The following is a 23,967-nucleotide window of genomic DNA, read 5'->3' on the forward strand; positions in this document are numbered from 1 at the left end:
AAGCAGAAAAAACCAGCTTCCCCAGAAGCCTAAATTCTAGGACATTTGCAAGAAAAACGGATGTGTCAATCTTCCTAAAGAGTAAAGAAGGGTTTGTTTACAGGATATAAAGGTAGCTTAACATTGAGGTATTTGCAAAGTTTGTAACACACTTTGGTAAAAATGTGCTAAGCATTTATATTTAGTGTATTTATATTCTTTTGATCACTTATGTCAATTGGCAGGTCTTTTGGGGGTGGTGGTCAAGACAGGGTTTCTCTGTGTAACCCTGGCTGTCCTGGAACTCAGAGACCTGCCTGCCTCTGCCTCCGGAGTGCTGAGATTAAAGGCGTGTGCCACCACCGCCCGGCAATCGGCATGTCCTAGTCAGGCTTTTATTGCTCTGAAAAGACACCATGACCATGGTAACTCTTATAAAGTAAAACATTTTTTTTTTTTTTTTTTTTTTTGGTTTTTCGAGACAGGGTTTCTCTATGTAGCTTTGCGATAAAGTAAAACATTTAACTGAGGGGGCTCGTTTACAGTTTCAGAGGTTCAGTCCATTATCATCATGGCGGGGAGCATGGCAGCGTGCAGGCTGACGTGGTGCTGGAGGAATAGCTGAGAGTCCTACATCTTGTAGGCAACAGGAAATCTACTGACACACTGGGTGGTATCTTGAGCATAGGAAACCTCAAAGCCCGCCCCCACAGTGACGCACTTCCTCCAACAAAGCCACACCTCCTAATAGTGCCACTCCCTATGAGCTTGTGGGCGCCGATTACACTCAAACCCCTACACGGCACAGCTACAGTTGGGAAAGCGTGAAGCTGTGGTGGATTCGGTGGGTCCTGAAGCTGCGTGTGGCAACAATGTTCCTGGAACAATCTCTCTGTTACTTGAAACCTCCTCGGCCCTTTCTAACAGGAGCCTCTTCCTGTCTCAGAGCTGTGAGCAGCTCTGTGTTGAGTCAGCAGGGGTGTCTGGTAAGACTGTTTTGACTTTTAAAGTAACTCCACAGGGGATGGTGAGGGAGAAAGAGAGTCGACAACCGCTTCGTTCAAAAATGCCACCTTGGCTTCTAAGGCCTAACTTGAAAAAATAATAAGATAAAGAAATTCCACAGAAGCAAAAAAACAGACAGGACTGCTGAGAAGCGCAAGATAAATAGTATTTGTAGATGATACAATTGTCTGTCAGGAGTCCTGCTCCCCACCCCGTCACCAAGATGAGTGCTATTCAGAATCAGAAGGCCCCATGAGCAAACTATGATGGAGCTCAGCTCTTCCCAAGGGCAGAGTTCAACACTTTCTCACACACACGAGAAATAGCCAACTTCTCCCTATTGTGAGCCAAAAAGATGCCAGCCACAGAAACAAAGACCAGGGCTAGCTAGAGACACAGCTCAGCCAGTAAAATGCTTGCCTTGCTAGCCTGAAATCCTGAGTTCAGATCCCCAGAACTTACATTAAAAAAAAAAGCACCACACACACACACACACACACACACACACACACACACACACACACACACACCAACACACCAAGCACGGTGGTGTGCATGTGCCTGTTATCCTAGCGCTTGGGACAGGGGCAGGTAGATCTCTAGGGATTGCCAGCCTAGCCTATTTGGTGAACCCAAGGCCAGTAAGAGACCCTCTCTCCAAAGAAAGGTGGATGTTGCCTGAGGAAAGACTCCCGAGGTTCTCCTCTGACTCATACACATACACACACATGTGCAAGTGCACAAAACAGTACAACAGTACAAAAGAAAAATTAGAACTACCTTGTACATGCCTAATAAATGTGGCAGGTGTCTATACAGAGAAGTCTTAGCTGGCGAGAACAGCGGAACGTGGCTTTGAGTGGTCAGCGCTGCTTACAATGGGGGTGTCTGGAAACGCATCGCTGAGTGTGCCATTTCTTTACCCAGTCACGTATGTGACAATTTCAAAGCTGCGAGACTCTACTCAGATAGCTGTGTCAGCTGGGAAAACACAAGGACCAAAATTTAGACAGAGAAGTAAGGAGGGGTCTTCAGCTGCTTCAGGGACACTATATAAAACATCTGGGTGTACAGGGCGGTGGTGGCACACGCCTTTAATCCCAGCACTCAGGAGGCAGAGACAGGCCTATCTCTGTCAGTTCGAGGCCAGCCTGGTCTACAGAGTGAGTTCCAGGAAAGGTGCCAAAGCTACACAGAGAAACCCTGTCTTGAAACCTGACCCCCCCCCCAAAAAAAAACATCTGGGTGTGTATTGGGAATCACATGGAAAATGAGTGGTGTGAGCCATGGAGCCCTCAAGAGCAAGCTAATACTTGTCACATGCGTGTATAAGGTGGAGGGGCAGTGCAGCCTCCTGGGTAGAAAGGGCAGCATTATTCCCAGGAGCATGAGCTCGTGCTCAGCAGACTGAATGGTGACCATCAGGGAGGGTAAAAAGCCAGAGCCTGTGAGTTGGGTGTCCTCCCCCTAGACATTTCCTAGTTCTTACCTCAGCTTTTCCTCATGAGTGGGCCACTGTGTGCTCTATCAGAGCTCACCGCCCCTTGCAGAATTAGCCCCACACTGTACCTTCCCTACAACTTTCCAGTGTCCATTCTGCAGCAGCCAACAAGGACACCCTCAGAGTATCCTGAAAAGCAGAAGCAGGCAGCCCCCCACCCACTGATCCAGCAGGACCCAGGGCTTATTAAGGCCCTGAGAATCCACGGACCTGTTCAGTGTACAGAGTTCTGGTGATTGTCAGAGGCCAGCTGGGAGGGATCTGGGTCCACTCCCGCCCTTGGCTCTGACACAGCAAGGACCCAATCTTTTTCCCAGATGCTCACCACCCTACTCTGGAGTCTGCTCCTTCAGCAGATGCCACACAAGGAGCGTGTTCCTCCAAGAACAATAGCGACTACATGGAGTTAAGTCTCAAACAGTCTCCGGTAGCTGCCTGTGACCACTGGGACAAATTTAGTGGAGACAGAAGGATGCTGGCTTCATAGCGGGGGGTGGGGAGGATGGAGGGGAGCTGTGCACCTCTCTTTATAGCAGGCCGCCTTCTGGAGCTGACTGCCTTTGAATGTTTAAGTGTTAATGTTGCAGACAGTGGTAAGGGTGGGTGTGTTGAACGCAGGAGCATGTGACCTCACTCTAGGGGCTGAAACACCCAATTCATAAAAAGTGAGGTCATAATGCAACAAGAGACTCTCGGACCATCAAGCTGCCCTGCGTGCTTTGCATGGAGGAAGATTCCCCAGACAGAAAGGCCAGAGTCTGAGTGTGACCCATCCTGAGCCTGGCTCCCTCAGCTCACTGGTGGCTGATCTTACCTCAGCTGGCTTGAGCTTCTTAAGCGTATGGAATTGGCCCTGTCTTGGTGAAATCAGTGATCGAAGAACTTGAAAACGGGTTCCCCTCGAAGGAGGGACAATCTCAGCCCATTCCTTCAGAACTGAGTGTCCTCAACTCTCAGAATCCCCTCGCTCTACATGGCAAGCCCTCCCCCATGTGTGCCCTCCCAGGCAGACCTGCTCAGCGCCTTAGACATCCCTGCCTCCCTCTGCCCTGTGGCCCTTGCTCTACGCCAGTATGCCCTACTGAAGAGCATACCTGTGCTGACCAGGGGCCCAGTAAGTGGTGCTTGCAGGTGCTTCTGGGTGTATGCACAGCCTCGGGGAGCTGGTGTGTCAGACAGTGCTCACAGGAGGCCCCTCAATATGCAGAAGAGAGGATGCTGCTTTGGTGTAGATGGGATGTGGAAGGATCTGCTAAGGGGAATGAACCATTTTTGTCTCACACCCCTATCCATTCACCTGCACAAGTCCCATGAGCTTCAGGGAGGAGAAGGGTCCTCCCTCTGAGGACCTGGGTTTCCCAGCCATGCCAGCCTTTACCTCCCCCTCTTCTCCACCCCCCCCACTTTCTCCTGCACCCCTTGTTGAAGGGCCCTACAGAAAGCCAGGATGTAGGGACTTTTCAGGCTCTGGGACCTGTCCCACTCCATGGCCAGGTCACTGTCTTGGATGAACTCAGCCCTGTGGTGTGGCTTGAGGGCATGGAGTTCCAGTCCCCCTGCAGCTCAGGGGCCACCTGCACCGACTGGCCTTGTCAAGACCGCTGAGGCCATCAAACAGAAAGGAGACTGGAAAAGGCATCGTCATGGTGTTCTACTTTCAGGCTGTGGCCTCAACAGAAACAAAACCCGGGTGTCCCTGGCTGTGCCAGGATGCCCTGCCTCACAAAACAGACAGTCCTTGGGAAGCATGGAGGAGCTGAGCCTGTTGCTCTCATCCCAGCCTCCCTAGGGCTCCCACTGGCCTTGTGACTGAGTGTCGCCTCCCAACTAGGAGCTGAGGGCCTGTAAAAACACTCAGACCCCTGAGCCACACTCCTGCAGGAGCAGAGAGTGCTACAACCTCCAGCCTGCTTTTTGCTTTGTGGTGAGGGGTCTGTTTGGAATACTGGGAGGTAAGATCTCAATTTTGACAGTCCTCCAAGGACAAAGGTTTTTCGAAAACAAAATATAACCATGGTTTCTGAGTTGCTCTGCCAGAGAGCTGGGGCACCCAGGATCGGATTTCCTAAACCAGGTGTGTCCCTGCAGGATGGACTGCTCAGGCAAAGACACCAGCCAGCCAGTGAATGTCAGGCTTTCACAGGAAGCAGGCAACTTCCAACACTGGTCCTTCCAGCTAGGAATGAGAGGGGTATAGACATTCCTTCCGTGTTCTTTCTCCTTTGCTCTGCTAATTCTAGAAACTTGAGCAAGCTTGGAGTTGCTGAGTCTCCACTCTATAGGATTTCTTTGCTTGTTAAGCTGGGTTGTGGGGCTGAATTTGCAAACCGGGACCTCATGTGTGCTAGGCAAGTGCACCCCCCCTCCCCTCCCAGCTGAGCTATACCTCAGCCTCCACTGTCTGCTGTGCTCACTGGAGCAGTGTTGGAAGTGCCTAGGAGAGATCTGGGGGTCACTGACTCCTGCTTTATTGTCTGGACTGCGTGGCAGCTCTGACCCTTTCCTCCTGTGGAAATGCCCTGTGAATAGAATGTACTTCTGTGTTTTAGGAGTACAGGTCTGCATACATAGGGGAATCCATATAGGGTCTGCACATGAATCCATATAGAGTGGGGATCTGTGCACACAGTCTGAGCTGTGCACAATGGAGATCCATGTTCACAGTGAGTGCTGTGTACAGTGGTGATCCATACAAAGATAAGGATCTGTGTGCATAATGGGAGCTGTGCACACATAGGAATCTGTGCACTTGGGGATTCACACACATGGAAATCAATGCACACAGCGAGACTCGTGCACACAAGAGGATCCATACACACAGCGGGAGCTATGTACACACAAGGATGTGTGCACACATTGGGAGCTGTGTGCACACATAGGACTCCATGCTCACGCAGGGAGTTCTGTGCACACAGAGTTCTTCGCACGCAAAGATCCATGCGCACAGGGCATCCACACACAGGGTGGGTGCTTTGTGCTCAGTGGGATCAGCAGAGCCCCAGGGTCACATACCGGCTCTTTTTTTCCCATTTGACTCACTTCTAAAATTCTCTGCTGATTTAAAATCCACTCCTGCTTGCTTCTGCAGCTGTGGGTCCCTGGGGAGCCAGGCTGGCTTACTTGACATTAAACAGGAAAAATCAGGAGAGAAAAGACAGAATGGGAAGGGAGGGAGGAGAAAGGACGCAGAGCTATATGCACCCCGAGACAGAGACTGCCCTGTGGTTTTCAGCACTCCTCGGCCCCTAATTCCAGCAGAGCCAGAAGGTGTGGGATTTTGAAGACATATCAGGGAAAACATTTAGCACTTGAGACAAAGAATTTTCTAGAGGCCTGGCTGGGAAAGAGCCCTAAGCCCGTGGAGGGAGCTGGATAAGATATATTCCTGGCTCCATGGGCATTTGAGTGGGCCCTGGGGGGGGGGTAGGGTAGAGGGGGGACGGACATGGATTCTCCGCCTTGCCTTTCGAGGCAGTAGGCCGAGGGGCTTGTTCTTTTGAGGGCTTCTTCTTTCTGCCTTCCCAGCTGTGAGATGCACATAACTGTGGCTGTTCTTCTCCTTTGCCTCTGCAGGACTCCAGTGATTGAAGGCTGATAAGGCTGGCAGCTCTGTTTTCAGTCTGTCTCACCCAGCACTAACTGCCTTCAGCCCCTCCCTCCACCACCCTGCTTATCTGACCCCCTCCCAGCCACTTCCCTCCTCTCAGGAGTCTTAGGGTGAAGCTGGGCAGCCTAGCTCCTCCCTAGAAGGAAGGTACTGTGTATACTCGCAGTGCTTGAGGAAAGATGTAGGGCCTTGCCTTCATCCGTCACCTGTGTATCCTCACCACTGCCCTGGGGTCCTGCTACCCAGGGCCCCCTTCAGGTCTCCTTGCTTCCTACTGCTTAAGTGAGATCTTGTGCCCCCCCCTCCAGACAGAGGGGTGGGAGGTTCCACGCAGCCCAGGGGCACCCCTGCACATTACCTGGTATCCATACTGACCTTCAAAGCAGGCTTCTAAAACTGCCCTCCCTAGCCATGCTAAGGATGCTGAGCATTAAGTTCAAAACAAGATGCAAGGCCTGGAATGACTCATGAGCAGACTTAACAGTTGCGGTTCCATTGCTCAGGCCCCAGGACAAAGCTGGGGGCAGGGGATGGACAGTTCCTTCTGTCTGTTTGGGTGCTGGGATATATGGCTGAGGCTAAGGTAATAGAAATGTCCTCTGATAAGAAGGGCCCTTCCCCCAGTGCCAGCAAAGTGAAAAGCAGTGGGCTCTCTGCAGACAGCTCGGTCCTCCCTGAGGAAGAGCCCCATGTCTGAGCTGCTCATACCAGCACATCTTCCTCCCCACCCATCATTTAGCAAGTCTGTCTAGCTTCCCGGGACAGCAGGGGTGAAGCCAAAGAGAGGCTCGGAGCTTGTCTGTAGGGGCCATGTACCACGCAGATGGGCTTAGAAGCACATCTTCCCTGGGGACCACATTTCCTTACTCTTTGCTCCTGGAAGTCTGCAGATCCTGCCCAAATCATGCAGATAGAGGGGCAGAGGCTAAGCCATTAGAGCCAGACTGTGCCCTCTCTCTCCGGGTCTCCATGGCCTGGTCTTCAGGGCAGTGCCCGCTTCCTGCCTCATATCATGGGTTCTGTGTCCTGGGATATGGCAGGGCTCCATGGAGTCAGGAGCCCAGTTCCCCTGGCTATGGCCACTTGCAGGGATTTACATGGTACCCCACTACACCCCAGACCATTGCTAGCTCACTTGGCCTGTTCCCTGCAGTGAATGGAGGAGAATGAAGATATGGCCTCTGGAGCTTTAGAGACACCCCAGTCTTGGTTGGAGATTGGTACTTATGACTGTGCTACTCATCACCTCCCAGTGCTTTGAGCTCCACCTGCTCGCACATTGTGTAGGCATCCAGGTCTGTGTACTGTGCCTCCCCGCCATCTTTGGGATTTAGTACCAGTTGAGAGTCCATCAGCATTATCGAGAATGGTGCCATGGACTCACTGCTGAGGCCCTTGGGAATCCAGCAAGCCACACAGTGAACCCCAGTGAGTGCTGGAGGGGGGCTTCCTGGGATTGTGTCATAGGGGGGCTGATCTGTGGCTCTTAAAATGGCACTTGGGGTTTCAGCCTAGAGGTCACATCATTGGAGGTTTCCCCATGAAGACAAACATGCAGTGAGCTTCATCCTAACCCGACAGAATGGTCCCCACATGTTAAATCCTGTGCAGACCGTGGCTTAGCTCTTCCCAGGGCTGATTGTGTCTTCAACCACACAATACCCTAAACTCCAGGTAGACTATTTAAGGAGAAAGTGTTTTCTTTCCAAAACCTTCAAATATGTTAAAATGCCGTCCGTGGTTCTCTCTTCACAGTACAAGGCTTGCAGGAGAATTCCAATTCTCAGAAGCTGTAGGAGTGCAAGTGATGAGGACCTGCCTGCCTGCGGCTGCGCTGTTCTCTCTTTCCGTCATGAGCTCACCTTATCCTGCACCCCAAACATGCTTCTGGGCTCTCTTCTGGTTGTCAGGGTGTGAGGTGTCTGGGAGACTCTGTCCTAATGTGGTGAACATTTGGCCAGTGGGACAATGACTATGAGATGGAGAATGAGGGGATGGGCAGGGAAGGGGAGTAGGGATGTGAGGTGGGAAGAGGTGAGTGTTTGTGCTCCGATGCCAGAAAGAACAGTCACACAGAAATCCTTAGTGCTGTTTCTACAGCCTCACCCCATCTTAGGGAGGTTTCTATTGCTGTGAAGAGACATCTTGACTGGCAACTCTTATAAAGGAAAACATGTAATTGGGGCTTCCTTACAGTTTCAGAGGTTTAGTCCATTATCATCATTTGGGGAAGCAAGGCGTCATGCAGGCAGATATGGTGCTGGAGAGGTAACTGAGAGTTCTACATCTTGATCTGCAGATAGCAGGAAGTGAACTGTATTCCACACTGGGCATAGCCTGAGCATATTAGACCTCAAAGTCCACCCCCACAGTAACACACCTCCTCCAACAAGGCCACACCTCCTAATAGTACCACTTTCTATAGGCCAAGCATTCAAACACGTGAGTCTATGGGGGCCATACTTATTCAATCTATCAAAACCCCGCTACCACAGCAGTGACCAAAGAAGGCAGAGAGAAAGCTGGCATGTGCTATTATTGCCCTGGAAGGCTTGGAATGGAGCGAATATGTCAGGGGACCTCAGAATATGCTTGAACATAGCTGTCTAGTCTAAGGAGAGAGTGTCAGAAACATGAGAAATTTAGCACAAGGCTAATCCATTCAAGCTACTTATAATTTTCTTGCATGGACAAAGGAGGCCTGTTCATCAAACCCTGGGACTATCAACAATGACCATAGCTCTCCAAACAGAACAAGCCTCCTGAAGTCACACGAGCGACACCAACATTATTTTGGATGAGCACAGGTGGCCCGTCCCATGAGGATGGAGAGAACACAGAGCGCCTCCCAGCCCAGCTGTACCTGCTTCCTGCTCTTCCACTCTTCCCTGGCATCTTGATGAAGCAGGGGTGAGGCCTGAAGAGTCCCACACCATCACAACACACACAGGGCACTGTTAGCAGGCCAAGAACCAATGGCTAGAGAGGTCATAGACCACTGGGGAGACCCTACCACCATTATTCTGCTAAGGAGACATCGTATTAAACCCACTTTTAATGACTTATTGCTTTACACATAGATTAGTGCATCCCTCAACCCTCATCAGAGAAGCTTCTTACTGTAGTAGATGGTTATTAACACTGAGAACCAAAACTGGTTGAAGTGCAGAGAGTTAAGAGGCAGTGGAGTTCTCAGCCCTAAATGAGACATCTGTGTCACACCCCATCCTCTCAAGGCTTGTGGATCATTGTGGGAGGGGGGTGGGAGACGGAAGATTGTAAGAGCCAGGGGCGGTAGATGGTGCTGAGGAAACTCTGTTTCCAGATACAGCAGGGCAGTTCACTCATTTACCGCAGTTGAGACAGGACAAGACCCTGCACAGACTCAAGTCAAACAAAACTCCCAGCCCGGAGAGGTGAGTGGACATGAAGCCGCTTCCCTTACTGAGGACATATTGGCAGTTGATAGGGACTGTTAGGGTCTTTTTTTTTTTTAAAAGGTGTGGCCTGTGGCAGGTTGACCATGCTCAAGGATAACCACAAATCCAAGACTATTTAGGCAACACAGATTAGACTCAATGAGCTTTTGCTCTGTTTTATTTTTAAGACATAATGTTGGGTGGATAGGGAAAGGGGGAGCGTGTGGGAGGAGCTTGGGGAAGGTGTGAATATGGCCAAAACACAACATATAAAATTTGAAGAAAAAAAAAACTGGTTTGAAACTGAGGAAAAATTAAAAAGAAAAGATTAACAAAACATAAATGTCACTGTACCATCTTTCTGGGATTTTAGTCTGTATTATCACATAACTTTCGTGAATGTTTTTAATAATTATGAGTTTTTTTCAGGGCTCATTAAATGTCCTTCCGCCACACCTCCTTTAACACCTGGGCCCCCCCCAGACATGATTCAGCCATATGAGTTTGCAGGAGTAAAACCTTGACATCTGGCAGTGGTTACTCTAAGTCAGTGGTCCTCAGCCTTCCTCATGCTGGGACCCTTTTACTACAGTTCCTCAGGCTGTGGTGACCTCCAACCATAAAATTATTTCATTTCTACTTCTTAAGTGTAATTTTGCTACTGTTATGAATCATAATGTAAATATCTGATATGCAGGATATATGTTACACAATCCCAAAGAGGTCGAGACCCACAGGTTGAGAACCACCTTTTAAGTTACTTTGACCGTACTTCAAATTCTGTCTACAAATTACTTTTTCTGTTTTATATAGACCTGTGTTTGAAACTTAGCACTTGTAGATTCCATGGAACACCCACAAATTAAATTTCTTCTTCCGACTCCTTGGACCCCCTGATGTTGGGTGGGGCCATGTGACTGGTTCCAACCAAAGAGCCTTGGGAGGAAGTGGTACCGGTATTTCCTGGCTAAAGCATGGGAGAGCTGGAGTGTGTCACTCTGATGGCTCTTGCTGCCCTAAGTTCCAGAAAATGACTCATGGTGAAGCCATAAGATGTTGGAGTCCCCCCTGAGCCCCACCCTGACTGTGTAGATAGAGCGGAGCCCTGCCAACCCCAATAAGCCAGAATTGGAAGAATGCGGCTCTAAGCCTCCAGATTCAGGACCTTGTTTGTTGTGGCGGTGAGGCCTAATGCATGCTGACAGAATGGCATTGCTTCGAGGGAAGGCAATCCCAGAATGTCTTGTCTTTCGCATTCTCCTGAAAAATCTTCCGTCGGTACGCTCGCTTTGTGAGGTGCATGTCCTCCAGGAGAGCAGAATAAAGTGAGCTGTTTAAGATCCACGCCCCAGGAGCTCAGCTGTGGAAGGCACTGCTCACTATAGTTTTCGCAAATTATAAAACTCTGCCAGGGTTCGGCCAGGACTTTATGTGAGCGCTGGACGTGGCTCTCGGGGATCAGATTTCCTTAAAGTCACACAGATTAGAAGGCTGAAAAGCTTCAGTTGTCTTGCACTTTCCATAAGCATTATTTCAAGTTTTTATCTGTGGTTCAGATTTATTACCTTATTTTCAGAGTCCTGCCTCGGGTGAGGGTTTTGTTGATTTTTTTTCCCCTCTTGGTTTACTTTTATCCTTTTTATTTGATTGCAGGGCAGTGTTTTGTTTAAAGTGAATTCAACCTGAATTCTTTAAAGCCGCACAGGACATCTGCATCACGTCTATTTACTGACCAAGCTTGATTAAAGAGAACCTGGGAGGGAAGGTGGATTTTTGGATCAAGGCCTTGAAGTAGATGGCTGAACTCGCTTATAAAATTGACATTAAAACCATTTTGCATATTCATGGGGTCTGTCTTGGCAAAAGAATCGGCTATGGGATGTTAAGATGGAGTTTAGCTCTTAATTAAAAGCTTTTAATGGGCAGTTGGGACAGGGTTGGTTCTGACGTAGAGCATCAGCCCTGTTTTGTCAGAAAGTTTGTAGCAAACATTTGGATTCTGCAGGTAATGCCTCAGCTCTGTCAGTTCCAAGGTCTGGTTTGATATTTCAGGCCCTGAGCTTTTCTAGAATTCTGGTAAAAGTCATCTCAGGCTTCCAAACTTAGGAATATTGTCTGTCTCAATAAGAAAAAGAATGCAAGGACATGTTTGTGGATCTAAGAGTCCCATAAATGACTTCCCAGGCCAAGTCCATTGGAGACAAAGAAACTGGAGGTATTCTAACACATGAAGTGTCTGTTCATGCTCTTCCAACATCCAGTCCCTCTTTGGGCATGTCCACACACTGCACCGTCCACGCTGCAGCTGGCTCCCGTGCTGGGGGATCCTTCTCCTAGCAGCAGATCTGTGGATGTCCCTGGAGTGAGTCCCAGAGGGGCAGAAAGAGGAGAGATGTGGAAGTCAGCCAAGAAGAGGCACTGGGTCTGACTGGTTGACTCAGATCCCTGTATTCACACTGACATCCTGGTGGTGAACTAGTCAGGACCATGTGAGTTTAAAATCCCTGCCTAACCCATGAACTCAGTAAATAACAACTAGAGTAAACTTGAGGTACAAGTTGCCCTTTTCAGAGAAGAAATGTGTGTGTGTGTGTGTGTGTGTGTGTGTGACGCACGTGCGTGTGCCATGCATATGTATGCAAGTCTATATGTGTGCATGTGTGAGTGTGTGTATGTAAATGTGTCTACATATGTGTGCACATATACGTGTGTGTGCATGCATGTGTGTTACACATGCCTTTACACATGGTGTTTTATATATATATGTGCATACATGCAACACACATTTATATATATTTATACATACATATACATGTTGCCAATAAACAAATTCTAGCAATCTAGGATTGGAAACATTTGCAAGTGATTTTGTCTGTCCTGAGCATGTATAGACCTTCCACTAAACCAGGCAGCATTAACAGCCACATACACAGCACTTACATCATAGTAGGGGTTCTATGCCGTCAAGAGATGATGTAAAGTCTATGGCATGCTCTGTTTTTTTCTTCAAGGCATAGAAACCTCTTTTTACAAGTCTACAGGAGGATGTGTGTATTCTGAAAACACTGTTCCATTTCTTGTGAGGGACTTAAGTGACCACAAATGTTGGTATTCTCTGGGGGTCCTGGGATACCTAGGGATGATTCTATGTGTCAAGCATGTGTGGTACCAAGGCATGAAAGTCCTATGGCTTATTCTTTCACGGACAACCTCTCCCTCTCAGTCCCTCCTTTCTGGGCCTAGAGCAGAATGCTATGCTTGTTTTGTGGCCAATGTTTGCTACTGAGTGATGGCTTTCAGAGAAAATTCTGCTGTCACTCAGACAGCTGTGGTCTGTTATATCACCTGGGAGGAATAGGTACCTAATATCCCAGAGGAGCCAGTGTATGTGACCTGGGGACAGCACTTTTCCTCCGTGGGCTGTTGGCCTCATTTGTTAATAGCTGCTCTGGAACTCATGGGTCTGGTACAGAACTCTTAACCTGCAGGGAGCACCAACCATGTGCCAGGTGTCTTCTCCTTGCCTGCTGGAAGGGTTGCATTGCCCACTTTATAAATGAGACAAGGAGTGCACAGGGAGACACACCAGCCTGTCCCTGAGGTACTTGGCCTGTAGGAGTAGAGAGAGGTTTACATGGCAGTGGCCCCAACTCAGCCTGTACCTCCACAGATGCCCCAGGGAGGGCGACCCCACACCTATGCATACCATCAAGTAAGATGCATGAAGGAAATACTGACGGAGATGCTGTAGGGGTGAAGTCAACCCTCAGTGCAGGTGGACATCCTGGGCAAAAGCCTATGTGGTCTCCTCATGGATCCAGGGAGGCAAGACCACCAAGGATGTCATTTGCCGGGTCAGTAGGCTACCTGTCACTCTTGTGACCTTATCTGCAGTTTTTGAGGAATGATCACCCAGAAAGCCATACCCACAGAGCCAGGTAGGTGCTCCAGGATCTGACACTAAGGACATACAGTGTATTGCTTGCTGTTAGCAAGTACATGTTCTAGAAACCAGGACGTTCTGCATCCCATAGTCCATAATTGGTTCCCATGGAGGTGTTCTTCTCTAGAAATAGTATCAGAGATGTGTACATATGTGTAATCATGTCACTTTCTACTTATGAAAAGAAATCATTGTTTAGGAAAATACAGAACAAAAAAACACTTGGAAAGCAAAATAAATGTGTGAAACTTATTTCAACAGCTCACCACTTATGAATGTGGGGTTTTAATTCAGGAATATTAATTTAAAATTTTAGCAATTATGAACGTATTTCTGGACCTCTCTACTTCACACGAGTGGTCTGAGGTGGCAGGGCGTCTGCCCCGGGAAATCGTCGCAGAGTCCTTTCCCAATTCTCCTGACTCAGTGTCTCTGAGCACTGCACGAAGATTGCTGGATTACCTGCTTCCACCTCCCTGCTCTTTACCCCTCCACTCGGTTAATGGGGCTGTGCACTGACCCGCAGAACCTTACGTTAAAATGCGGACCCCTAACACCTGCTTGGTGAGAGCGCTATGTGCCTTCAGCCAAATGAAATGTGAGGCCTGACATACAAAAAGGACCAACTGGTCCACTGCCAGGGTCTGGCTACATTCTCCTTTGCTCCCTGCATATAGAGACTATTCCAAGTCATCTCCCCTTCTCTGCTCCTCCCCTCCACCTCTTACAGTCCAGCCTTTGGTCCTCCTTTATCTTGTACTGCTGGCCCAGTCCTCTAACCCACCTTACCTCCTACAAGGATGCTCATTACCAGACCCTTCTCTCAGCTTGCTCTGTGAATTCCATCCTAGGCAGGAAGCATAAGCTGCAGAATTGGACCCCAGAGGCCCAGGTTTGAATCCTAGCACAGTAAGTTATCCAGCTTTCATATGGATGATTTTATTTCTCTCTCTTCTAAGGACCTGCTTTGGAAGCTGACCTACTCCTGGGTCTGTGCGAGGTAATTAATGTGGCTTCCGTGACTACCCAATGGCCCTGTTGGGTCTGTGTCCCCAATCTTCTGGTCCATTGAGGGATCCCTCGTCATTGGGGTGCATCTCTTCTGACCTTAGGTCCACAATGCAGATCCCATATGTCTGCAGCACTCAGCCCTGTCTCCATGTTGTCACATAGGGTCCCACGTGTCTCCGGCTCCTCCCCGAAGTGACACTGGCCCACCCCAGATCTGCACCCTCACCTGCTTGGCTGGACCTCATTTCTCCTTCCGGGCCTTTCTTGCCCTGTTCCCAGATAGTGCTGAGGCTTCTCAAGAACTTGCACTGCTTTGCTGGAACTGTTTGTGTTTGGACTGCATATTGACCGTACTTCATACCACAGCGCTGCAGTCCTGAGTGGCTTACATGACCACGTCGTTAGGACACTTATGGCATGTTTGCTGTCATGATTTGATGTACTGTCTGTCCCCAAAGTGAGCAGTGAGCTGGTTCAGGGCAGTCCCAGCTGCGGTCATTTCTGCATGCTGCATGCATGCATGCAGGCATCCTTCAGATTCCGTTGAGCTGGTGCTGTTGTAGGGGTGAGCAGGTGTTCTTTGGCTCCATCTGAATGCATTTGCTAACTTAACACCCCAACATTTGTGCTTACATGTCAGGCACCTTGCATGTGAAATAGTGTTCCCAGCCAAGACTTGAGTTCTGGCTGCCCATCTGTGTCCTGCATTCTCTCTGTCTCTGAGATGACAATGTTTGACTAGATGGTCCCTGAAGGAGCCCCTGTCACCACCAGACTGGGATGGGGCAGTTTTTCATTCTCCTTTGTCTCCCACGGGCTTTCCGTGGGAGCTGGTTCAGTGACATCTGAGGAAGTCATAAGTCACTGGTGAAATAGTTCCTGGATACGGAAGCCGTGGGGCTTGGAAAGGGGTCAACTCCTCTCTGGTGATCTGGCTCGTTGTGGCTCTGAGGCTGAGGAATGTCCCTTGCAGCCTCTCAGTGGCCTATGAGGAAGAAAAGTCAGGTGTCACTGAGCGGGAGACTGCCAGTAAAACGGGGATGTGGCAGCTCCCACCAGATGGACAAAGGGACAGGGTTACCTCCTGGGATGTGGGGTCATCAGTAGGTGGAGGGTAGAGAATGATCCTGCAGTGACGCTGGGTGAAGGCAAACCTCACCCTTCTCTGGTTGTTTTTGGACCATGCGTTTGGACCATTCCCAAAAGTCAGCCTGGAGTCCCTGAAGGAGAGGGCCAATGAGAAAGTGAGTGGAAATGAGAACAAGGAATGAGGGAGGGGGTCCCCTTTGTCATACATGACAAGCCCATGACGTACACATGTGTGAATCATGGTGCTAGAGAGAGGCAGAGGCAGGAAGACCATTCTGGCCATCTTTGCCCGCCTCCACCCTAGTCCTTTCCACAAATGGCTCACCTGTGTGGGTTCAAAAGTGCCAGGATATTGTCACCCAGAGATAGCCGGAGAACACAGAGGCTTCGCCCTCATGGGTGCACTGGGGTCACCCTTCCCAAGCCCACCCCAGCTGCAGCAGAATCAGAGCAGCAGGTCTCAAAGCAGCACATACAGTTCTGAGCCCCACCCTGAACCTAGGAGGGTTGCAGAGAACACCATCCCCCTCTGGGACTCTGGGAACTTCACACAGGCAGGAGGAGATGGAATATCATCCACGGGACATTACAGGGAGGTAGAGAAGCCTGATGTCCTGGTGAGTTAAAGGACCCCTTCTGCTACCAGGACAGCTCCCCATCCCTGCTCTGGCTTCCTTTGTAGAGCCCAGTGGCTAGCGTCACAGCCTCCTCATTGTCTGATGAGATACACAGCCAAGCTCTGGCCCAGCTCTCTAGAAACAGGGTCCAGAAGCCCACAAAGGAGACCACACAGTCACTGCTTCAGGTAGGCGAGCGCTACAATAGGCCTTTGAAGGGTAGGACCCTCCTGTGAGGGGCCCGGGCACAGCCACCCAGAGGAAACTGTAAAAACAAATGAATCCCAGAAGGCCCATTGCTTTGCAATTTTCATTTGCCTCAGAGAAAGAACAGCCTGTCTCTGTCCCTCCTCCACGGCCCCACTGACATCCTTCATCCCATAGAAGTGCCCCCCACCCCCATCTTCAGACTCCTCAGGAAGGTCTTGTTCAGCCACTGTTCCATTTCAGAAGCTCGTTCAGTCTGCTGGTGGGCCAGGTTTTTGAGGCCAGTCTTACGGCTCTGTGCTTTGCCTGTATGACCTTGCCACCACCCAAGTCACCCAGAGGGTGCTCAGAGACATGAGTGGGCAGACATATTGTCTGGGAGGGAGAGGCCCAACTGTTACTCACCCAACATTTATCCTGTAGGTCTCCACTGGCCACTCCCACCCAGCACCTAGCACCTAGCACCCAGTTTCTAGTACCCAGCACCCAGGAAGGGGGCTGGATCGTTACCCCTAACTTGCCAGAGCCCTAGGACTCCAGGTTAACCTGGCTTGTGACTCTGGCGAGGCGGCCTCTTTGTCTACAGTTCTGCATTATCTCTGACCTGACCTGCCTTACTCTGAGCCGAGATGGCTGCGAGGATCTGGAATGGAACAAGATTCTGCCTTCAGAAGCAAAACATGCTGCTTCCTCCCTGGCTGTGCACATGCGTTTGTCAAAAAGACAGCTTCCTGGGGGAGGCAGCGTCAGGGGTGAGTGTGTGTGGAGCTCGGGGCTGGCAGCAGGCCTGAGGCTGCCCAGAGCTGGTCCCCCTCAGAGGCCCAGCACTCTCCTTGAAGCTCCTACCGGTGGGAAATGAAGCCTTGCAGCTAAGTGAGGTGACTCGGTGCTTATCTCCAACATCTTGGTGCATGCATTTTCAGATGGGTGACCACTGAGGGTGGCCAGCGGTGTCCACTGCATGGTCCACATGAGGCTGTCCCGAGAAACCCATGGCCTATACGTCTAGGATCCTTGAGACTGGCTGGCACAACCTCAGGATGGGGGGCCACAGAGGGGCCAGACCCAGATATACCCCCACTCTTACTTCGGCCACTACTCTAGCCTTCTGTGTGATGTGGGCTGTCTCAGGCTAACTGTGTGAAGTGGGCTGTCTCAGGCTAACCTGTGTGATGTGGGCTGTCTCAGTCTAACTGTGTGACATGGGCTGTCTCAGTCTAACTGTGTGACATGGGCTATCTCAGTCTAACCTGTGTGACATAGGCTGTCTCAGTCTAACTGTGTGACATGGGCTATCTCAGTCTAACCTGTGTGACATGGGCTGTCTCAGTCTCAGTTCACCTCTGAACAGGGCCGGGCTGCTTCTGGATGTGAATAGCCAAACTGCGCCTGCTCAAAAGCAGCCTAGAAGAGCTGGGAACTTCTGTCTTTGCAGGTATGGGTCTGAGATCCCAAGTGACAGCTGAGGGGCTCCTGGGTCACTCACACTCTGAGTAGCAGAATCCAAACCCAGGCAGCTCACTATGAGTATAATGTGCCAGCCTGGGTCCTGTGGCTGCTTGGTGGGGTGGGCAGGTGCCTCCTGCCCAGGACTCCTTCTACTTCTCTGTCAAGGTGGGAAAGGCACTCTGACTACCAGCTTTGAGGAGGCACACATGCCAGCACAGACTCCTGGTCTTGGGACCTTGGGGGGGGGGCTTAGGTGGTGGGGGATGGGGCTAGCTTGTGGGCAGGGTCAGCGGTGTCTTTTCTCAACCTAGTAATGTCAGCCTGGTCCTCACCAACTGTCCTTCTGTGGTAGGGGACAGCTGAGTTTTCTGCAGCTCCTTTTGGCTCCCTACAATATGGAGTATGAGGTCAGAAGACGGGATTTGTGTCCACTGCTCTGCCTCAAGCATGAAGCTGCCACTGGCACAGTCAAGCTTGTCTTTCCACCGTTACTCATGCTTCTACACAAGCTGTTCTCAGCCCACCCTGGTCCAGGCCTGCCGTCCTCCTGTGATAGGAAGCCACTGCTCACCAGGCATGGTGGGAGGCCCTGTTCTAGGCACTGGGAGCTGCTAAGTCCTCTCTAGTCTCTTCACTGCTTCCCTCTCTTGACCGCTACTAAGTGCAAACCAGGTGCTGTTGGCAGGTGTCTTGATTACTGTTCTAGGGCTGTGATGAGACACCATGGCCAAGACAACTCTTAGAAGAAAGCATTGAGCTGGGGACTTGTTGACAGTTTCATAGTCCATGGTCATCGTGGTGGGAAGCAGACTGGCATGGCATTGGGGCAGTAGCTGAGAGCTTTACATCCTGATCTACAAGCAGTAAGCAGAAAGGGAGAGGGAGGAGAGAAAGTAGGAGAGAGAGAGAGAGAGAGAGAGAGAGAGAGAGAGAGAGAGAGAGAGAGGATCTGGCATGAGCTTTTGAAACATCAAAGCCCACCCTCAGTGACACATGTTCTCCAACAAAGGCCACACCTCCTAATCCTTCCCAAACAGTTCCACCAAGGAGGAGGGGAGGCACTAAAGGTCAAATATAGGAATCATTCTCATTCAAACTACCACAGCTGGTGTAGGGCCCCAGCTAGGGAAGGAGATAGCCTCCTCCCCTCCAGACTTTCACCGTCGTGGCAACATGGCCAGCCTGAGCTGGAAATGTCCCCATGACCCTCAGAGCTCCCACACAGTAGAGCCAATCATTACTCCGGCTTGGTGTCTTTGCCCAGAGAAGGTGAACCACATCCCCAAGGCCTCTCCACTCTTGGGTAGATGCTGGGGTTTAGCCCAGGGTCTGGCTGTAGAGCTGACACCCTATCTCGATGAAGGTACTTCCACTGCTCCCCCTTCCTCAGGTCCTGTGGCTTGTATTCATTCTGAATTCCGGAATTTAACATTTTTGGTCATTTGGAATTGATTCTTAAAAACACCACTGAGGCTGACACTTGTAATCCCAGCATTTGGAAGACTGAGGTAGGAGGAGCCACGTGCTGAGACCCTACCTCCAACATTAACCAAAGCAACAAAAGCCCAACCTGGTTTGCTGATGTCTGGGGTTTTTCATTCAGATGCACGGGTGAGTGTTTCTCCCTCTGGTTCTTGTACCATTGCACTGGTGTCTGGCTCTGTTGCTGTTTTGTGGCAGGGAGGCTGTAACTGAATGAGTACAGAGTGTAGATGGGAAATCTCCATGCTATCAACCAAAAATGGCTCTAAAATAAACAGGCATGAATTAAAAAAAAAAAAAAAGCCAGGAAATGTACCCTCTTGCTTACATTCTGAAATTGTTGAAGTCACAAAAGTAGCAGCTACTGTCCTTTGGCGTCTGTTAAATCCACTGTGAACCAGGGTTAGCTGTTCACATGGGTCCGTACAGACCTTTGGTAGGTGGTCATTTAGCTGGCAGTTAGCCCTGGGTCCACCCTGTTTTCCTGAGGTTTTCAGTTTGGTAGACAGAGTTTTGCAACAATTAAGAGACTGACCTTCTGGGAGTGGCGGCTCACACTTGTAATCCCAGGACTTGGGATGCAGGAAGCTTGCAAATTTCAGGGCAGCCCGGGCAATGCTATAATGGGGATGGGCGGCTCACAGATGGACCACCCACCCCGAGCACCTGCTCACGGCATTTCCTGCCGCCACCTCTCAAAGACACAATCAGTGTTGTCAGCACCCACAGGTACCCCAACCCAAGAGGCAGCGCCAGAGCCTGTCAGTCTCCAGCCCAGCCCACAACGACTCTACAGCTCCCCCCTCTCCCCACCTTCCATTTAGCAGTGGGGGTACATGTACTGTCTCTTGTCAGACTTGTGGGGACAGAAGGTGGACACCAAGCAGGTTCCTGTCGATCCCATAGCCGAGACTTTCAGCCGCCCTAGTGCCTTCCTTTTCCTGTCCAGACAGAACTAGAATCATTGTCAGGTGGGGACACAGGAGGAAACCCCTGTGAGTCTGGCTGGCCTGGTTCCTTTTTGGGTCCGAATTCCCATAGGTTTCTTCTTAGTCTCAGAATCCAGAAGTTTCTCTGTGGCCTGGTTCAGTTTTCCTTCCAGACCCAAGTCCCCCTTTAATCTGAAGACTTTGCTATTTGTTGGCTGAGAGGATATTCCTGATCTCTCTCCTCAATGGCTGACACCTGACTCCAGGACAGAGAGGCTCCCCAGCAGTGTCAGACCTCAGAACTTGCTCCTCAGCGTCTACTTTCCTATTCATTACCTCCTTGATTAAAATCACTTCACCCCTAAGCTTTCTGGGGCTTCCGAGAGTCTTTTTTGATAGTCTCCAACCTGCTCTTTCTCTCTCAGAGCAGACCACCTCCCTCCCTGGGGCCACTTAGCAGGCGCTCCTCATGGAAGCCCCCACATGCATGATGTGTCGTCTTCGGTAGTTTCTTAGACTGATGATGTTGTTTGCTTTCTCTCTCCAGCCACCCGTTGGTGGTTGGTGTGGGCAGCTCGGAAAGTTGTGTCCAGATGCATCCAGGATGGGAAGAGCCCCAGCTGGAAGACAGGGCTCTCTAGATGCCCAAACAGCCCCCAAGTGGGATGAGCAATGGGACCCGTGTGGGCTGATGGCACCCCAGCTTCTACCCAGCTGGCCACTTCCCCAGCCTCTGTGGAACGGGAATCAGGAGTTGAGAGGGTCACTGCTTTAGGGACAGCAGGGTGTCGTGTGGGAGATGGAAGCAGGGCCGCAGGAGCAGACTGACAGGGACTGAGCAATCTGAGCAAACTGGAAGGCCTCGAGGTCCAGCGGAGCCAAAAGTTCTCATTCTAGGGGCAAAGGGGTCAGTTAACCTTAACCCTGGATTTCCTTGTGTTGCAGATGATGACCACACCCATGGTTGTGGTCACTTCCTCTTCCACTTCTTGGGGCACCATGTGAGAAATCCAGATGTGTTGTGTGCATATGTGTGTATATGCATACATTTGTGTGTTTATTCCTGTGTATGTACATATGTATGTGTGTATATGCGTGCTTATACATGTGTGTGCATGTGAGTATACATGTGTGTGCACATGCATGTGTATGTACGCATGTGTGTATACATGTGTATGCATGTGCATGTGTGTGTGCATATGTGTATGCACAAATGTGTGTGTGTGCATGTGATGTGCACATGCACACAGTGTGCTCTTTCTGACAGTCCAGCTAAACCTCCATTGCAGCAGCATCTGGCCTGTGCTTTCCTTGAGACAGTTTTCAGTGTCTAGTTTATATACGTGTTTCTTCCGCTGTCAGACTCGCTGATTCATCTCAGCCTTTTCGGAGACCAGCGCCATTCCTTGCACACGCCAGACACTCAGTACATGCTGGGATGTGATGGGTGTGCGTGTGGAAGAAAAAAAGAGTGAGGGAGAGAGAGGGAGGATGGAAGAGCAGCCATGGACAGACAGACACTCCACAGCCAGCACCGCGTGCCTTCCTTTGGCCGCACGAGGTACCGGGTGATCTGTTTCGGGGGACCACTGAGCTCTCAGTCCAGCTGCGGCAGCTCTGCAGCCGGCTGGGGCCATGCAGAGCCGGCCGGAGTGAGCCACAGGAGGCCCAGGCACGGGGCCGGGTAGCCCTTCAGTGGCGAGGCCATCTTGAGCCCAGATGTTTTACATTTGCCCGCGTCTACAGACATGTGGGGTCAAGGCGACATCAGGGGGTTAGGCGGGGAGGCTCTCAGTCAAGAAGACTGATGAACCTGCCGCTTGCCTCTGCCTGAGCCCCGGGCTCCTGCGGCAGATGAAGCCAACCCCAAAACCTGCCCTGTTGGGACAGCCCCTGCCCCTCTGTGCTTTCCGTGGACTATCCTGTGCTTCCCCTGGCGGGCCGGCTCGGCTCAGATATCAAAAGCTGTTTAATTATTTCCTCCCACTGAGGAAGGCTTCCATTTAGCTCCCTCCCCCACCCCCCATTAATTATCTAATTATAACCACATTCTCCAATAGAGCAGCCTTTGACTCTCTGCCCGGGACCACTTAAAAAGGCTTAAATATTTGGAGTACTCTGAACTTGAAAAAAGGAGGTGGAAGGAAGGAAGAGGGAGCAAGCAAGGCGTGTGTGTGTGTGTGTGTGTGTGTGTGTGTGTGTGTGTGTGTGTGTGTATGTGTATGTGTATGTCTGTGTGTGCCTGTGTGTGTGTGTCTGTGTGTCTGTGTGTGTCTGTGTGTGTGTGTGTGTGTGTGTGTGTGTGTGTGTGTGTATGTCTGTGTGTGCCTGTGTGTGTGTGTGCCCAATTTTAGGGAAAATTTTAGACTTTCTAGATTGTTATCATGGTTCCAGAAGGGGAAAGCATTCGGGAGCATAGAAAAGCCCCTCACAGAGTTCAGGCCTTGGGCAGAGTATGGCTGGATATCTGAGAGACTTGCACACCAGCAGGCGTGGCAGCAGTGTGGCGGCTGCCCTGGAGGACGGCTCAGACCTGGCCGTCCCCACCTTAGCGGCTTCATCGCCCACCTGGATGATGGTGTGGGACCATCCTTACTTTCCACGTGTTTCCTCCTCACACCGTGGACCACGTGGCACCAACGCGACCCTGGATAAATGGCCACCCCTCCTTCTGACCAGCGTCTAACTGTCTCCCCACACATCAGTGAGCTCCAGGTGGGCACACGCAAGTGGCAGAGACCTGTTGTCAAAACCGCCAGAGTCCTCAAGGACTTTCCATCCTCTGCACAGGTGCCCTTCCCCAGAGAACGGTCACTCTGTCCTGTCGCCTGTCTACGCTCCCTCCCTCCCAGGCAGTTTGGCTCCAGGTCAGCCTTCCCTAAGGGAGGATGGGCTGTTTCTGCACAGAGCACCCAGTGTGTTTCAGGCATGTGTGTGCATATATGTGTGCACATGTATGTCCATATGTGTGTATGTATGTATGTATGTGTAAGTGTATTGCCTCACAGGTCATGGGTGTGTGGCATGGGACTACAGCCTCTCTCTATGAACGTGACATTTGACCTGCTGTCCATATCTGAATGCTACAGGAAGTGGCACCAGCAGAGGCTGTGCTAGGTGACACCCAGGAGGCTCCCACACCTTGAGGTCATGAGCTGCGCTAGCGTCGGGTCTCATTGGCTCCATCCTCACTGGCCCACATGACTTAAAACTCAGTTGTATGACCTTGTGGTCATGGGAAAGTATATCTCAGTGACAGCTGAGGGAGTGAGAAACCAACACAGTAGACACTACACTCCTTACTGTACACATGTCACACATGCCCACTCTACACATACTAAGCAACATCACGCATACTTTTACACATATCGCACACCACACATACACTATATACACATGTCACATGCCACACACACACCATACACACATATCACATACCACACACACTAGATACATACATCACATACTATACATATACTATATACGTACGTCACATACTACACATACACTATATACACACATCACATACCACACACAACACATGCACTATACACACACCACACACACATATACTATACACACACATCACACACCACACATACTAAGCATACAGTATACACACACATATCACACACCATACATACACTATATGCACACATCACATACCACCCACATATCCACACATCACATACCACACACAACACATACATTATACATACATATCATACA

At 50.4% G+C, this 23,967-nt stretch overlaps 1 protein-coding gene across 1 annotated transcript in view; it reads left to right on the forward strand.

The window, feature by feature from the left end:
• Twist2 (twist family bHLH transcription factor 2) overlaps positions 1-23,967 on the forward strand; it is a 49,277-nt gene that overhangs the window by 23,943 nt on the left and 1,367 nt on the right. The gene's annotated exons all lie outside the window — the stretch shown is intronic.

This window comes from Peromyscus maniculatus, chromosome 13 (genome assembly GCF_049852395.1).
Source record: "Peromyscus maniculatus bairdii isolate BWxNUB_F1_BW_parent chromosome 13, HU_Pman_BW_mat_3.1, whole genome shotgun sequence".
Lineage (NCBI taxonomy): Eukaryota > Metazoa > Chordata > Mammalia > Rodentia > Cricetidae > Peromyscus > Peromyscus maniculatus.